Genomic DNA, 18,135 nt, shown 5'->3' with positions numbered 1-18,135 from the left:
AACACTCAGGACTGATCTCTCTTAGGATGGACTGGTTGGATCTTTTTGCAGTCCAAGGGACTCTCAAGAGTCTTCTCCAAAACCACAGTTCAAAAGCATCAATTCTTTGGCACTCAGCTTTCTTTAGAGTCCAACTCTCACATCCATACATGACCACTGGAAAAACCATAGCCTTGACTAGACAGACTTTTGTTGGCAAAGTAATGTTTCTGCTTTTCAATATGCTATCTAGGTTGGTCATAACCCTCCTTCCAAGGAGTAAGCGTCTTTTAATTTCATGGCTGCAATCACCATCAGCAGTGATTTTGGAGCCCAAAAATATAAAGTCTGACACTCTATGCACTGTTTCCCCATCTATTTCCCATGAGGTGACAGGACCAGATGCCATGATCTTAGTTTTCTGAATGTTGAGCTTTAAGCCGACTTTTTCACTCTCCTCTTTCACTTTCATCAAGAGGCTCTTTAGTTCTTCTTTGCTTTCAGCCATAAGGGTGGTGTCATCTGCATATCTGAGGTTATTGATATTTCTCCCGGCAATCTTGATTCCAGCTTGTGTTTCTTCCAGCCCAGCGTTTCTCATGATGTACTCTGCATAGAAGTTAAGTAAGCAGGGTGACAATATACAGCCTTGATGTACTCCTTTTCCTATTTGGAACCAGTCTGTTGTTCCATGTCCAGTTCTAACTGTTGCTTCCTGACCTGCATACAGGTTTCTCAAGAGACAGGTCAGATGGTCTGGTATTCCAATCTCTTTCAGAATTTTCCACAGTTTATTGTGATCCACACAGTCAAAGGCTTTGGCATAGTCAATAAAGCAGAAATAGATGTTCTTCTGGAACTCTCTTGCTTTTTTGATGTTTATCACTAAATATCTCTGCTGACATAAGATATTATTTCACCTACACAACAAATTCTTACATATAAATTGTCTGTTGACTCATTAAGTTCTTGGATATCTTGTACTAAATGTATCTTAGATTCTTAATATATTTTGTTGCTCTTGTGACTGGGATCTTATTTCTATTTTACTTTTAGTGGGATTTGCTATTTATATTTATGCTGATTTTGCACTGAAAAAGCTACCTGAGTTTTAATAAATTTCTTCCTGAAGTACAACCTTTAATAGAACTGGTAAGGAGGGAATGTGAGTGGCAAATTCTCTTAGTTTTTGACTAAAAATACCCTCCTTTTATCCATATCTTCATGATACACTTTGTGTATAAAAATTTTTGGTTAATTGATATTTACCTTTAGAACTATGGGAATGTTATTCTAGTCTTCCAGGATTTATTTGGGCAATTGACTGCTGCTGCTAAGTCACTTCAGTCGTGTGCGACTCTGTGCGACCCCATAGATGGCAGCCCACCAGGCTCGGCCGTCCCTGGGATTCTCCAGGCAAGATCACTGGAGTGGGTTGCCATTTCATTCTCCAATGCATAAAAGGGAAAAGGGAAAGTGAAGTCGCTCAGTCGTGTCCGACTCTTCGCGATCCCATGGACTGCAGCCTACCAGGCTCCTCCGTCCATGGGATTCCAGGCAAGAGTGCTGGAGTGGGTTGTCATTGCCTTCTCCAGGGCAATTGACTACTGCAAAATAAATTTTTGTTGTTGTTAATTATGAATTTTTCTTTCTGATAGCATTTATATTTTCTTCTTTATTTTCTTTTAGATACGTAAAATTTCACTAGAATATAGTCAAAGTAAAATTCCTTTAAATTATTGTAACCAGGACTTTTCCAATTCCTTTAATTTTAGGATTCACATTTTTGTAATTGTGGAAAATTCTCAGCCATATTTAAAATTATGGCTTTTCATCATTTGTCTTCTCTTCTGAAACTTCTATTTTTACATATTGTCTTTTTATTATTTCTTCAGTGTTTCTTAAACTCTCTCACATTTTTCATCTCTTCAACTTCCTGTGTTGAAATCTAACTTATTCCCTCAAATATTTCTTCAAATACACTGAATCTTCAGCTATGTATAGTTTATAAATATTTATTGGAGTTTAGTTGATTTACAATGTTGTGTTAATTTCTGCAATACAGCACAAAGAATAACATATATCTAGAAATACATATATCCACTCTTTTTTCAACTTTTTTTCTCATATAGGTCATGGTTGTTGTTGTTCAGTCACTCAGTCATGTCCAACTCTTGCAACCCCATGGACTTCAGCATGTCATGCTTCCCTGTCCTTCACTCTCTCCTAGAGTTTGCCCAAACTCATGTTCAATGAGTCAATGATGCCATTCAACCATCTCATCCTCTGTCACCCCATTCTCCTCCTGCCTTCAATCTTTCCCAGCATCAAGGTCTTTTCCAATGAGTTGGCTCTTTGCATCAGGTGGCCAAAGTACTGGAACATCAGCTTCAGCATCAGTCCTTCCAATAAATATTCAGGGTTGATTTCCATTAGGATTGACTGGTTTGATCTTCTTGCACTCTGAGGGACTCTCAAGAGTTTTCTCCAACACCACAGTGGGAAATCATCAATCCTTCAGCTTTCAGCCTTTTCTTATGATCCAACTCTAACATCCATACATGACTGCTGGAAAAGCCATGGCTTTAACTAGACGGACATTTGTCAGCAAAGTAATGTCTCTGCTTTTTAATATGCTGTCTAGATTGGTCATACTTTTCTTCCAAGGAACAAGTGTCTTTTAATTTCATGGCTGCAGTCACTATCCACAGTGACTTTGGAGCCCAAGAAAATAAAGTCTGTCATTTTTCCATTGTTTCCCCATCTATTTTCCATGAAGTGATGGGACCAGATGCCATGATCTTAGTTTCTTGAATGTTGAGTTTAAGCCAGCTTTTTCACTCTCCTCTTTCACTTTCACCAAGAGGCTCTATAGTTACTCTTTGCTTTCTGACATAAGGGCAGTATCATCTGCATATCAGAAATTACTGACATCTCTCCTCACAATCTTGATTCCAGCTTCAGCTTCATCCAGCCTGGCATTTCTCATGCTATACACTGCATATAAGTTAAATAAGCAGGGTGACAATATACAGCCTTGATGTATTACTTTCTCAGTTTGGAACCAGTCCCTTGTTCCATGTCTGGTTCTATTGCTTCTTGACCTGTATACAGGTTTCACAAGAGTCAGGTAAGGTGGTCTGATATTTCCATATCTTTATGAATTTCCACAGTTTTTTATGATCCACACAGTCAAAGGCTTTAGTGCAGTCAATGTAGCAGATGTTTTTCTGGAATTCCCTTGCTTTTTCTATGATCCAGTGGATGTTGGTAGTTAGATCTCTGTCCCTCTGCCTTTTCTAAATCCAACTTGTACATCTGGAAGTATAAGTTGGTTCACTTACTGTTGAAGCCTGACTTGAAGGATTTTGAGCATTGCCTTACTAGCATGTGAAATGAAAGTAATTGTATGGTAGTTTAAACATTCTTTGGCATTTCTCTTCTTTGGGATTGGAATGAAAATTGACCTTTTCCAGTCCTATGACCACTGCTGAATTTTCCAAATTTGCTGGCATATTGAATGCAACACTTTAACAGCATCATCTTTTAGGATTTGAAATAGCTCAGGTGGAATTCTATCACCTCCACTAACTTTGCTCGTAGTGATGCTTCCTAAGAGACACTTGACTTCACACTCCAGGATATCTGGCTCCAGGTAAGTGATCACTCTATCGTGGTTATCCAGGTCATTAAGACCTTTTTTGTACAGTTCTTCTGTGTATTCTTGCCATCTCTTCTTAATATCTTCTGCTTCAACAGGTCATTACAGAGTATTGATTAGAGTTCCCTGTGTTATACAGTAGTTTCTTATTAGTTATCTAATTTATAATATATATGTATAGTGGTGAGTATATGTCAAACCCAATCTCCCACCTTATCACTTTCATCTTTTCTCCTCTGGTATCCAAAAGTTTGTTTAACTTCTATGCAGAGTACATCATGAGAAACACTGGGCTAGATGAAGCACAAGCTGGAATCAAGATCACTGGGAGAAATATCAATAACCTCGGATATGCAGATGACACCACCCTTATGGCAGAAAATGAAGAAAAACTAAAGAGCCTCTTGAGGAAAGTGAAAGAGGAGAGTGAAAAAGCTGGTTTAAAACTCAACATTCAGATTTTAAGATCATGGCATCGGTCCCATCGCTTCATGGAAAATAGATGGGGAAATGGTGGAAACAGTGACAGACTTTATTTTTTTGGGCTCCAAAATCACTGCAAATGGTGACTGCAGCTGTGAAATTAAAAGACGTTTACTCCTTGGAAGAAAACTTATGACCAACCTAGATAGCACATTAAAAAGCAAAGACATTACTTCGCCAACAAAGGTCCATCTAGTCAAGGCTATGGTTTTTCCAGCAGTCATGTATGGATATGAGAGTTGGACTATAAAGAAAGCTGAGTGCTGAAGAATTGATGCTTTTGAACTGTAGTGTTGGAGAAGACCTTTGAGAGTCCCTTGGGCTGTCCCAGTCCATCCTAAAGGCAATCAGTCCTGAATATTCATTGGAAGGACTGATGCTGAAGCTGAAGCTCCAATACTTTAGTCACCTGATGCAAAGAACTGACTCATTTGCAAAGACCTTGATGCTGGGAAAGACTGAAGGTGGGAGGAGAAGGGGACAACAGAGGATGAGATGGTTGGATGGCATCACCGATTCAATGGACATGAGTTTGGGTAAACTCCAGGAGTTGGTGATGGACAGGGAGGCCTGGTGTGCTGAAGTCCATGGGGTCTCAAAGAGTTGGACACAACTGAGTCACTGAACTGATGCCAAGAGGTGGTATATATCATTCTGCCCACTTTGCATTGTTTAGAATTCACATGACCTCATGAAGCTATAAGAAAAACTGGAAAAATATATGATATCTGAGTAAGAGGGAAAACAATAATGTATATTTGTGAACATAATAATCTCTGCCACAACTTTTTCTGTGTTTTCCATTCCCCATGCTCATCTTAGGAATATTTGCATCACTTCTTGTTCTCATCACATTATTAATATACTACATATAGATCTTCCTCAACTAGTGATGAGATTCAGCTCAGTTTAGTTCAGTTGCTCAGTCGTGTCTGATTCTTTGCTACCCTATGGACTGCAACACATCAGGCTTCCTTGTCCATCACCAACTCCCGGCACTTGCTCAAACTCATGTTCATTGAGTCAGTGAGGTCATCTAACCATCTTGTCCTCTGTGGTCCCCTTCTCCTCCTGCATTCATTCTTTCCCAGCATCAGGGTCTTTTCCAAAGAGTCAGCTCTTCACATCAGGTGGCCAAAGTATTGGAACTTCAGCTTCAGCATCAGTCCTTCCAATGAACATTCAGGGTTGATTTCTTTTAGAATTGACAGGTTTAATCTCCTTGCAGTCCAAAGGATTCTCAAGAGTCCTCCCCAACACCGTAATTCAAAAGCATCAATTCTCCAGCACTCAACCTTCTTTATGGTCTAACTCTCACATCCATACATGACTACTGGAAATTTATGATTCAAATTTATAATTCTGAAAGAGCCACTCCAAGAATCTCCAAGCACACAAACAAACCCATCTTAGAGAATCTCTGTGATAACTCAGTCTTAAGTCAGAAATATAAACACAAAAACTAGTGGGCCATAAAACTCTGAAGAAGCAAGTTTACTGAAATCAGCGTCACGAGAGTAAATATTTTCTCAGTTCAGTTGAAGCAATTTTACATTTAACTTATTTTTGATTTCCCATTTTGAAAAATAATTGTAATCATTTGTCTAACCTGCTTTACTGCATAATAGTGTATTTTAAAGTGGTTTGCTATATTTGAGTAGCTTTGCCAATAACAAATTTCTGATTTGTGGCAGATATTAGTAAGGGCAAAACCCAGACTTGGCTTTTAGAAGCTGCAGTGAAGCTCCCATTCCTCTATATTTGGAGAACCTTAAAAAAGACAAATTACTGAAAGGCTGTTTTCTGAGCGCTATATAGTCCTCATTTTCAAAGACATGGATCATTTATTTTTTTTCTGGAAAACTTCACCAGGTTATCTCTATTTGAGAGCCAATCACTGACTCTTTACTGTCATGACTTATTAACCCTAATATCAGTTTTAAATGTCACATTAGACCTTAATGATAATATGTGTTATTCTTTTACAGCAGTTCAATCTGTTTCAAAGTTATTACAAGGACCAAGTTTTCACTGGATTTTCACTATGTCTCTCTTATGTGACGAATGTATGTTTTACTACCTTGTGTTTATTAATCATCCCTATCTTTCATTTTTTTAGGTGTAAGAATGATAGATTACTCAGTGTCTTGGAAACTGAGTTTATTTTCTTCAGAAATAAAGACTAGAACTTTTCAACCCTTTAGTTTTCTTCTTTAAAAGTCAACATCTTCTTTCTCAGAAATACTGAAGCTTGGTAGCCAATGCCTTTTTATGCTCATTTAAGAAACTTGAATGGAAAGCAATTTCCTCCATTTGTTCAAATTCCTGGATCCCCAAGGGATGAACAGGGCTTAGTCTTGAACTCTTATAGTATAGATTGTGTTAGCAACACATTGGTATCCAGCAGATTTAATCTCAGAACTATTTTCACATTTTTGTTTATATTTTATATTGGTACATGGGCAAATGTTTTCTTTTTTTCTTGGCTTTTTCTCTGGATTTTCATAAATGTATGTTTGAAAAGAGTTGAGAAAAATATACAAGACAATTTAATTTAAAAAATGGAATGTTACAGAATTTTATCATCCCTAATTGGCTTCATTTGCTTATATCTACAGCAAGACCTGGTTAGCATATTATTTCAAGATGGCTCATTTTCTCTGTTTATGTCATCACATACCAGCTAGCATTATGTAGTAGATGTAGGATTAAATATGCTTCTAAACTCACTTGTGGGTGAAAGATAGTCTTATTTTAGGCAGCAGTCAAGAAATTCTGTTGGCTTTATTGAGAACTGACAACAGAGTTTCCATACTACGTGAGAAATGTTTAGCAAGGCTATTTCTTAGCCTCAAGGGTTCTGAGGTGAAGAGGTTCTGTACATTTCAGTGACATAGTGGCTACAGGGTATAGTTTAAAGGACACTGAGTCAGCAGGGCTGGGTGGCAATGCTGAGATTCTGTCTCAACTACTTGAGCTTAGATTTCAACTATGACCTGGGGAGGCAGGACTATATTGTTACTGAGAGCACGTTTGGCCTCTACAATCATTCATTTTATAATAGACCCTTGAAATGTGTCATTTCTTTTTAGCTGCCTCATGTGCAGCACGTGGGATACTAGCTCCCTGGGCAGGGATTGAACCCATACCTCCAGCACTGGAAGCACAAAATATGTCATTTGTGAAGCTGGATACTTCTCAGTCCAGTTCTAAATTATGACAAATGCTTTAAATTATTTAATTAACAAAATCACTGGGTGACCCATCTATTCACTATTACATATCTGATCTACAGAAAATCACCAAGTATTTTCTGGTGAAGCGACTCAGCTTTTCTAAACAGACTTAGCACTAAGGTTGATGAGACTTCCATTCCCTGTATAGGCAATTGACACCATTGGGTACCTCTGATATTCTATTCTGACTTGACTGTGTCCTAATGTTTCTGTCAGCCTGCTAAGCACCCTGGATTTCTATCTCCTTAAAGATCTATCCTAGATATTAGAAGCATTTTTCGTAAGCCATGTGGCTTACTCTTTTATTAAGGTTAATCCCTGGGGCATAAACATGTACATATACACATCCCCTTTGATCTGTCTCTGTAATTTCCCTTCTCCCTTTCTATCATTGCTAGCCTCATCTTTTGAGCGTTTAAACTTCTTCTAATCCATTTTCTGCCTTTTGGAAAATCATGCAGCCATTTCCTGGGTGCTTATTTCATTCTTGAAACACAATTCTGAAATACTTTGCTAGTTTATTCCAAAAAGGATAATGTAACTCATTTCACTGAAAGTTGCTGTCTCCTTTTCTTTCCTCCCTCTTTTACCTTACCTCTGGCTTTCCCCTTCTCTATTACAACCAGATCCCCTTTCAGCTGCTGAAAGATCCCCTTTCAACTGCTCTTCCTCTCTCCCTTCCATGTAATTTTTCAGGAACAAATGTGACAGAAAGCTCTCATGTGTTAACTGACAACTGTGATTAATTGATAGTGACTAACCATCAAGAGAAGTGTGTGAAGAAAGATGAAAAGGCTGCATCCATGTTTATTGGGAAGGAGTTCTAAGGTTAGTATAGGTAAAGTTTGCTGTGGGTATGGGACAACTAAATGAAGGAAAAGAGGCCTGCTTTTGGAGTCTTCCTACTCTGCCCCAGAACTACTCACTATGGGACAGTCCAATCTGAATGCCTTGAAAACAATGACATTTATGTGATGTAATATATTATTTTTACTATTCCAGCCTCCTTTGTAATAATAAGTTCTATTTGTTGATGAGCTGGAAGATTTTAGTGATGACACTTTATGGTACAAGTATTGTAACTTTCCCCTTGAGAAGCAATAGGCTACCCACTCCACTATTCTTGGGCTTCCCTGGTGGCTTAGTCGGTAAAGAATCCACCTGCAATGAGGGAGACCTGGTTTCAGTTCCTGGGTTGGGAAGATCCCCTGGATGAGGGCATGGCAACCCATTCCAGTATTCTTGCCTGGAGAATCCCATGGACAGAGGAGCCTGGTGGGCAATAGTCCATAGGGTTGCAAAGAGTCGGACACGACTGAGCAACTAAGCGCAGCACAGCACACATTGTAGCTTTCATCTTGCTTTAAACTGTGTTAAGCAACTTAACCAGTAACAAGAATAGAGTCTGACCACTTGAGGAGGAGGATGTCTCTGATGAGTATAATAGGAATCAACTGTGTATTTTAGTTGCCTTCAGCTGTGTCCAACTCTTTGTGACCCCATGGACTGGAGCCTGCCAGGTTCCTCAGTCCATGGAATTCTTCAGGCAAGAACAGAGGAATGGGTTGCCATTTCCTTCCGCAGAGGATCTTCCTGACCCAGGGATCGAATCCCGGTCTCCTGCATTCCAGGCAGATTCTTTACCACCTGAACCACCAGAGTCAAGAATCAATTACTCCTAAGATATTTCCTAACATTGAGATACTGTGACTCTCGGACAGATTTGTAGATATTTCTATTATTATCCAAAGATTGAAGGCAGGAGGAGAAGGGGACGACAGAGGAAGACATGGTTGGATGGCATCACTGACTCGATGGACATGGGTCTGAGCAAGCTCCGGGAGTTGGTGATGGACAGGGAAACCTGGCGTGCTGCAGTCCATGGGGTCGCAGAGTCGGACATGACTGAGCAACTGAACTGAACTATTATTATTCAAAGGTCAGTGGTTACCTGCAGATTAGGGGTTGACAAACTTTTTTTTTTTCGTAAAGAGCCAGTTGGTAAGTATTTTAGACTTTGTTTGCCGCTTGTGAGATCTTGGTTGCATATAATTCTTTTTTATTAAACACCCTTTAAAAATGGAAAAACTGTTTTTAAAGTTTAGGCCTTAAAAGTTTGCCAACTTCTGTTTCAGTTTATAACATCAGAGAAACTGTTGTACATAGAGTTTTATGAGTTTTTTCCTCTAAATAAGAATATTCTCACCTAATGGACTTAAAATTTTCAATTACAAAATTTAATTTAAAGATATCCCAAGATATGTGATAGAAAAATACAATTATTTTATGGTAAACAAAGCTTTGATTTTGTCTTCATCGTAAATAAGAACATATTGAAAATTAAAAAGAAAGTTATTAAAAATATTCCTATTTGAACAAGTTCCCAGAGAGTAAAGGTTTTAAACCACAATGTAAAACTGATCATCTTCAGTGTTACCAAACTTACTGTTTACTTGAAACTCATTGCTTTGTTCACATCTACACCATCTTACTATATGTCAATGTGCAACAAAAACAGTTTTTATCAAATTCCATTCTGATGATAACAGACACTAACATGTAACAAATCAACATTAAAAATGCTGCTGGACAGTGATAAGAATCAAATATCATTTAAACAATACTCCCTTTGTAGATATAAAAGTCTTTTCATCTAGGAAAGAGAAACAACAGATGCTTTCAGAAACACCAAAATTAGTTGGAAGAGCCTAAACATTCATTAGTAGCTCAGTGGTAAAGAATCCACCTGCAATGCAAGTGACCCGGGTTCAATCCCTGGATCACGAAGATCACCTGGAGAAGGAAATGGCAACCCACTCAAATATTCTTGCCTGGAGAATTCCATGAACAAAGGAGCCTGTCAGACTACAGTCCATGGGGTGGCAAGAGTCAAACACGATTTGGAGACTTAACACTCATTAGAAATAATTGAAATAAATAGAAAGCTTGATTCGTAGCAGATTTTGATATTATATTCAATTATTCATAATTATGAATAAAAAGATTCACAATTTATTACTTGTAAATCATATGCTAATTGAAAATAGATGACCAATTAGAAATTAACCCACTCTAAGTTGCTACCTTGCCTTTTCTGAATTCTACCTCTTCACATGTAATAATGATAAACAATTTAGTGATTCTGAAACAAACAAACCAAATATATACGGGTTTAAGTCTTCTCAGTTCTAAGTAAGAAGGTCTCTTTTTACTTTTGCAGACTATTCATGGTAGGAGAGAATTATGATTTTGTTCTGTAGTGTAAATAAAGTTAAGAGACATTTGTTACAGAATTTCTCAAAACATTTTGTGTTGGAGAGCCTGATCAATCATTCATGTATGTGGGTTATTATTTTTATGTTGCTCCTTTTTTCCACCAAATAAACAATTGATAAGTAACCTGCCTGAAGATTCAATACAAATCACAAATACACACTCAAGAACAAGAACTACTTGATATTATTTTTAAAACTCCTGAACAGAAAGTTTGTTACTTTTTGTGTTCCAAAGGAAATCCAATGTACTCATATCTCAAAAACCTTTTGGTGCAGACTTGTATTTTTAACAAGAGGATAAAAATCAATTACATGTTTTCTTTTCTAAAGGATTTTTTTTTTTTTTTTACTTAATGCTTCCAATATTAATTTCTTCCTGATTTATGAGTTACTTTATTTGTGGAAAATTACTCTGGGCCAAATACTAAAGCATGGAAAGGTAAACAGGTTTCAGTCTCATCAATTTTGCTTTCTTTTATTTGGTAAAATGTATTTTCATTCAATAAATGCTAATTACTCACCAATTAAATGTAAAGCCCTAAGTTATAATAGGCATATTATAAGATACCAAGACAGGTGGTCCTTGTTCTAAAAATTCTTAGTTCTCATAAGTATGACAATTGAGTCACCCAAAACAATATTGAAATAAGCAGACCTATCATTTGATATATTATAAACAAAATAAAACCATTTCTATGTTGATTATTCACTGGATCTTGGTCTTGCTGTATAATGATTGAGCAGCTGCTGTCTAAATGTGTCCTTCTTAGATTTCTTGTTACATATGTGACAATAAGAAAGCTTACTCTTAAAATTAGCTGCTGATACATGAAGAAGAGAGGGGCACACAGATGTAGTTCCTAAGAAGTTCACAAACTAGAAATAGATTGCCAAGCAACTCTGAAGCCAATTATGAAAATGGAACATTAATAGAAGTGCTTTGAAAACATGCCACATTTCTGAAATAAATAATTCAATTTTTTAAAGGTCTGTTAATGCTCTAGTGCTTTTATATAGATTATTTACCTAGATAAAGAAACTTGTGATAGTGTTTTATCATTCTCTTTTATTTAGAAATGATTTTCTATTCTGTGGAGTGTGTAAGGTGTGATTACACATTTGGGGAGCAATTAAAGTTCTTCCTCATCCTTACAGTGACTCCTTCTAGACAGAACTATAAACAAACAGCCTAGTCATCTGTGGGAGCAAGGATGCACATGTTTGATTAATGGTTGGCACCGATGACACCTGGAATCCAAACAGTTGGAGTCATACCTCAGGAAATGCTTCAAGGACACGAGGAAGCACCATTGAAGCAACACGGATGCTGATAACAGACATAGTTACATCCAGGATGAAAACTATGAATAAAGGAAGTAACTGCATTTAAATAGAAACCAGAGGGCAGAATGCAGAGCAGGAAAGGGGCTAGAAAGGAACAAAAGCAATGGGCCTGGCAAGCAGCACCTGCTCTCATGAGTCATCCCGCTGTTCTACCCCTTCCCCTCCTTTTAAGAGTCTCTGGCTGGCTGGCTCCTTTTCAGTCTTCTCTGCTTCAGACGGAGGTCCCCCAGTCATTCTCTCCTTTGACCTCTGTTCATCCTGTATTTAACTGAAGAATCTCCATGGCTTGCTCATTTAGGATTTCTTTCTTCCTTGTTTTTTTCTCTTTCACTCTTTTTTTTATTTACAGAGGATGAGATCCATATTTCTAAGATTTTTTTAAAAAATGTATGGATTCATTTAAAAGAACTGGATATTTATGTCTGGATAGAGAATCCCAGAGACGGGGGAGCCTGGTGGGTTGCCATCTATGGGGTCACACAGAGTCAGACACGAGTGAAGTGACTTAGCAGCAGCAGCAGCAGCAGCAGTGGCATTTAGACTGACAACACTTAATGAGCTGGGACTCACTTATGAAAGGGGTCTGTTACTGTGAGTCTCAGCTGGCCATGGTAGTCACGGCAAGATTTCTAAGGAAACAGAGGTTAAAACTATGCATCAAGTATGTTCATGTGTGTTTTGTGAGGCTCAGTTTATTTGTATCGAAAATGAAGCTGATATCACGTTATTGAGGATGGAAATTGACCTCACTGAGAGGTGACATTTTGAAATGATACTTATGAAGAAGTATCTATGTTTTATAATCATGTAAAGGTTTTTGTCCTTTAGATATGTTTTCAAAATTATGTTCTGATGTAGCTTGGATGTATATTTCCCAGTCCTCAAAGATTTATTTCAAATGAAAAAAAAGCACATGATCCTACTAACGATGGTTACTGAGGAAACAGACAACATAAAATTATTTTATATGACTCTCAGCTAAGCTAGTGATCTGAAGATAGGAGAAAAAGCTTAGTTTTCTTCAGAAAGTAAAAACAGAGACATACCTGATAGGCATAAACTATACTGTTACTGAAAGACACAATAATTACAAATATTCATGTTGCTGTTGAGTGAATGTATCATATAGCTTTGATTTCTTGTCAGCCTCATGAGTAAAAACTGTGAGTTTTTTCTACAGTAGAATTAGTGGATAGTAAGTGCTGTTAATAGTAAGGTCTTTGACAGTCAAAGTCTCGTTGGTTAGAGAGTTAAAGAAAATCATGACTTAATGGTTTATATATTAAAATATAGGTAACTTTCTAAAAAGTGGTTATAAAATTTAAAAATCCTTCACTATTGTCAGGGAACATTCAGCTTTAAGGGATCCAATATGTTATTCTTTTTTTTTTTTTGTAAGGGGCCACTTCTCTGTCCAAATAGGCTCGTCATTTTTTCAAGTTATTTTAATAATTGTATTGTTTGTTAAATGAGCAGTGGCCCCTAGGAAAAATGTGGAATATATATTTGAGTTTGTCATTGTATAAGTAAATCTCTTCCTATTAAATTAAGGGGTGTATCTATCACATACGGTTGTAATGTAGGCGAGTCTTCTGGTCTCTCACGTGGATATATTTGGACACTTTGATAAACCTCTTGTATTTTGGTTTGAGAAACTCCTGCAACTTGGCAAGAAATTCTCTGTATAGGCCAAGATTTGGGCCATAAATGTTTGGAAATAATAGTAATATTGGATCCAGTATCAAGAAGACCAGAAAATCTTTTGTCATTAATTTTGATATTTATATTTGGTCATGCATATTTAGATATTATTGATGTCCATAAGGATTGTTTTTAATCTGTATTACCAAATTTATCTGTCTGTATACCATAAGAGGAGTTAATAGAAATGTAAGATAAAAGAAGTAATTGGGCAATCCTTTTTTCAAATGGCTCTTATCTCCACAAATAAAATATCTTTCATTTTTCCTTTTAAAGGTAGCAGCCATTGCTTCAGCTAACATTTGTATTTTCTGAGTTTTCGATCTTAAGTTGTGATAAGCCTTTAAATAATTAATAACATTTCTGGTCTCATGTATCGGAGCGATGGCTCTCTGACATTTCTGATTTGCATTTTCATATGTAAGCAGTTTTTCTAATTGTACTTTGGCTTTCTCTCTGACAACACTATGGGAGATAGTAACTCCCAGTCTAGCTAAAAAATCAGCATAGGCTTCATTAGGCCCTTGTGATATCTTTGTGTAGCTATCTTTAGGTTTTCTTTGAGGAGTAATTTGATCCCAAGCTTCAAGGGCAACTTCTTTCAATTGCTCATGCAACAAAGGAGGACATTGTATCTGAACTTCCACCAAATCAAATTGTCCTGTACCAGTTAACATTTAAAAAGTAATTTGGTGCTCCCTTCGGCAGCACATATACTAAAATTGGAACGATATAGAGAAGATTAGCATGGCCCCTGCGCAAGGATGACACGCAAATTTGTGAAGTGTTCCATATTTTTCAAGGGCCAACAAGTTCCAGAGTAAGATACACCACTCAAATTCTCCAGCAACACAGGAACATAGCCCTGAGCTTCAATATACAGGCTGCCCAAAGTCACACCGGAGAAGGCAATGGCACCCCACTCCAGTACTCTTGCCTGGAGAAGCCCATGGACAGAGGAGCCTGGTGGGCTGCAGTCCATGGGGTCGCTAAGAGTCGGACACAACTGAGCGACTTCACTTTCACTTTTCACTTTCATGCATTGGAAAAGGAAATGGCAACCCACTCCAGTGTTCTTGCCTGGAGAATCCCAGGAACGGGGGGAGCCTGGTGGGCTGCCGTCTATGGGGTTGCACAGAGTCAGACACGACTGAAGCGACTTAGCAGCAGCAAAGTCACACCAAACCCACTGACATCTCAAAACTCATTACTGGATACTTCATTGCACTCCAGAGAGAAGAAATCCAGCTCCACCCACCAGAACACCGACACAAGCTTCCCCAACCAGGAAACCTTGACAAGCCACCTGTCTAACCCCACCCACAGCAAGGAACCTCCACAATAAAGAGGAACCACAAACTGCCAGAAAACAAAAAGGCCACCCGAACCACAACAATATAAACAACATGAAAAGGCAGAGAAATACCCAGCAGGTAAAGGAACAGGATAAATGCCCTCCAAATCAAACAAAAGAGGAAGAGATAGGGAATCTACCAGATAAAGAATTCCAAATAATGATAGTGAAAATGTTCCAAAATCTGGAAAACAAATTGGAGTTACAGATAAATAACCTGGAGACAAAGATCGAGAAGATGCAAGAAAGGTTTAACAAGGACTTAGAAGAAATAAAAGAGTCAATATATAATGAATAATGCAATAAATGAGATCAAAAACACTCTGGAGGGAACCAACAGTAGAATAATGGAAGCAGAAGATAGGATAAGTGAGGTAGAAGATAGAATGATAGAAATAAATGAACAAGAGAGGAAAAAAGAAAAAAGAATGAAAAGAAATGAGGACAACCTCAGAGACTCTGGGACAATGTTAAACCCACCAACATGTGAGTCATAGGAGTCCCAGAAGAAGAAGACAAAAAGAACGACCATGAGAAAATACTCGAGGAGATAATAGTTGATAACTTCCCTAAAGTGGGGAAGGAAATAATCGCCCAAGAACAAGAAACCCAGAGAGTCCCAAACAGGATAAACCCAAGGCGAAACACCCCAAGATACATAATAATCAAATTAACAAAGATCAAACACAAAGAACAAATATTAAAAGCAGCAAGGGAAAAACAACAAATAACACACAAGGGGATTCCCATAAGGATAACAGCTGATCTTTCAATAGAAACTCTTCAGGCCAGAGGGAATGGCAGGACATAATTAAAGTGATGAAAGAAAATAATCTACAGCCCAGATTATTGTATCCTGCAAGAATCTCATTCAAATACGAAGGAGAAATCAAAAGCTTTACAGACAAGCAAAAGCTCAGAGAATTCAGCACCACCAAACCAGCTCTCCAACAAATGCTAAAGGATCTTCTCTAGACAGAAAACACAGAAAGGGTGTATAATCTTGAACCCAAAACAATAAAGTAAATGGCAACAGGATCATATTTATCAATAATTACCTTAAATGTAAATGGGTTGAAAGCCCCAACCAAAAGACAAAGACTGGCTGAATAGATACAAAAACAAGACTCCTATATATGTTGTCTACAAGAGACCCACCTCGAAACAAGGGACACATACAGACTGAAAGTGAAGGACTGGAAAAAGATATTTCATGTAAATAGAGACCAAAAGAAAGCAGGAGCAGCAATACTCATATCAGATACAATAGACTTTAAAACAAAGGCTGTGAAAAGAGGCAAAGAGGGACACTACATAATGATCAAAGGATCAATCCAAGAAGAAGATATAACAATTATAAATATATATGCAGCCAACATAGGAGCACTGCAATATGTAAGGCAAATGCTAGCAAGTATGAAAGGGGAAATTAACAATAACACAGTAATAGTGGGAGACTTTAATACCCCACTCACACCTATGGACAGATCAACTAAACAGAAAATTAACAAGGAAATACATACTTTAAATGATAAAATAGACCAGTTAGACCTAATTGATATCTACAGGTCATTTCACTGCAAAACAATGAATTACACCTTTTTCTCAAGCGCACACGGAATGTTCTCCAGAATAGATCACATCCTGGGCCATAAATTTAGTCTTGGCAAATTCAAAAAAATTGAAATCATTCCAAGCATCTTTTCTGACCACAATGCAGTAAGATTAAATGTCAATTACAGAAGAAAAACAATTAAAAACTCCAACATATGGAAGCTGAACAACACACTGCTGAATAATCAACAAATCACAGAAGAAATCAAAAAAGAAATCAAAATATGGATAGAAATGAACGAAAATGAAAACACAACAACCCAAAACCTATGGGACACTGTAAAAGCAGTGCTAAGGGGAAGATTCATAGCAATACAGGCTCACCTCAAGAAACAAGAAAAAAGCCAAATAAATAACCTAACTCTACACCTAAAGCAACTAGAAAAGAAAGAAATGAAGAAACTCAGGGTGAGTAGAAGGAAAGGAATCTTAAAAATTAGGGCAGAAATAAATGCAAAAGAAACAAAAGAGACCATAGCAAAAATCAACAAAGCCAAAAGCTGGTTCTTTGAGAAGATAAATAAAATTGACAAGCCATTAGCCAGACTCATCAAGAAACAAAGGGAGAAGAATCAGATCAACAAAATTAGAAATGAAAACGGAGAGATCACAACAGACAACACAGAAATACAAAGGATCATAAGAGACTATTATCTGCAACTATATGCAAATAAAATGGACAACTTGGAAGAAATGGACAAATTCTTAGAAAAGTACGACTTCCCAAAATTGAACCAGGAAGAAATAGAAAATCTCAACAGACCCATCACAAGCAAGGAAATTGAAACTGTAATCAGAAATCTTCCAGCAAACAAAAGCCTAGGGCCAGATGGCTTAACAGCTGAATTTTACCAAAAATTTAGGGAAGAGCTAACACCTATCCTACTCAAACTCTTCCAGAAAATTGCAGAGGATGGTAAATTTCCAAACTCATTCTATGAGGCCACCATCACCCTAATACCAAAACCTGACAAAGATGCCACAAAAAAAGAAAACTACAGGACAATATCACTGAGGAACATAGATGCAAAAATCCTTAACAAAACCCTAGCAAACAGAATCCAACAACACATTAAAAAGATCATATATCATGACCAAGCGGGCTTTATCCCAGGGATGCAAGGATTCTTAAATATGTGCAAATCAATCAATGTAATACACCACATAAACAAAATGAAAAATAAAAACCATATGATTATTTCAATAGATGCAGAGAAAGTCTTTGACAAAATTCAACATCCATTTATGATAAAAACCCTCCAAAAAGCAGGAATAGAAGGAACATACCTCAACATAATAAAAGCTATATATGACAAGCCCACAGCAAACATTATCCTAAATGGTGAAAAACTGAAAGCATTCCCCCTAAAGTCAGGAACAAGGCAAGGTTGCCCACTCTCACCACTACTACTCAACATAGTTTTGGAAATTTTTGCCACGGCAATCAGAGCAGAAAAAGAAATAAAAGGAATCCAGGTTGGAAAAGAA

The 18,135-nt window shown here is 37.4% G+C and overlaps 1 non-coding gene across 1 annotated transcript; it reads left to right on the top strand.

Moving 5' to 3' along the window:
- The first annotated feature begins 14,371 nt into the window (after positions 1–14,371).
- LOC145540097 (U6 spliceosomal RNA) lies at positions 14,372–14,478 on the top strand. The gene has a single exon (XR_014078214.1). It is a non-coding gene; the product is annotated as a U6 spliceosomal RNA (small nuclear RNA).
- The last annotated feature ends 3,657 nt before the right edge of the window (positions 14,479–18,135 follow it).

Source organism: Giraffa tippelskirchi, chromosome 2 (assembly GCF_054371585.1).
Source record: "Giraffa tippelskirchi isolate mGirTip1 chromosome 2, T2T-mGirTip1v1.2.pri, whole genome shotgun sequence".
Classification (NCBI taxonomy): domain Eukaryota; kingdom Metazoa; phylum Chordata; class Mammalia; order Artiodactyla; family Giraffidae; genus Giraffa; species Giraffa tippelskirchi.
The sequence above is the reverse complement of the archived record's forward strand: the minus strand, read 5'-3'. Positions and strand labels throughout refer to the sequence as shown.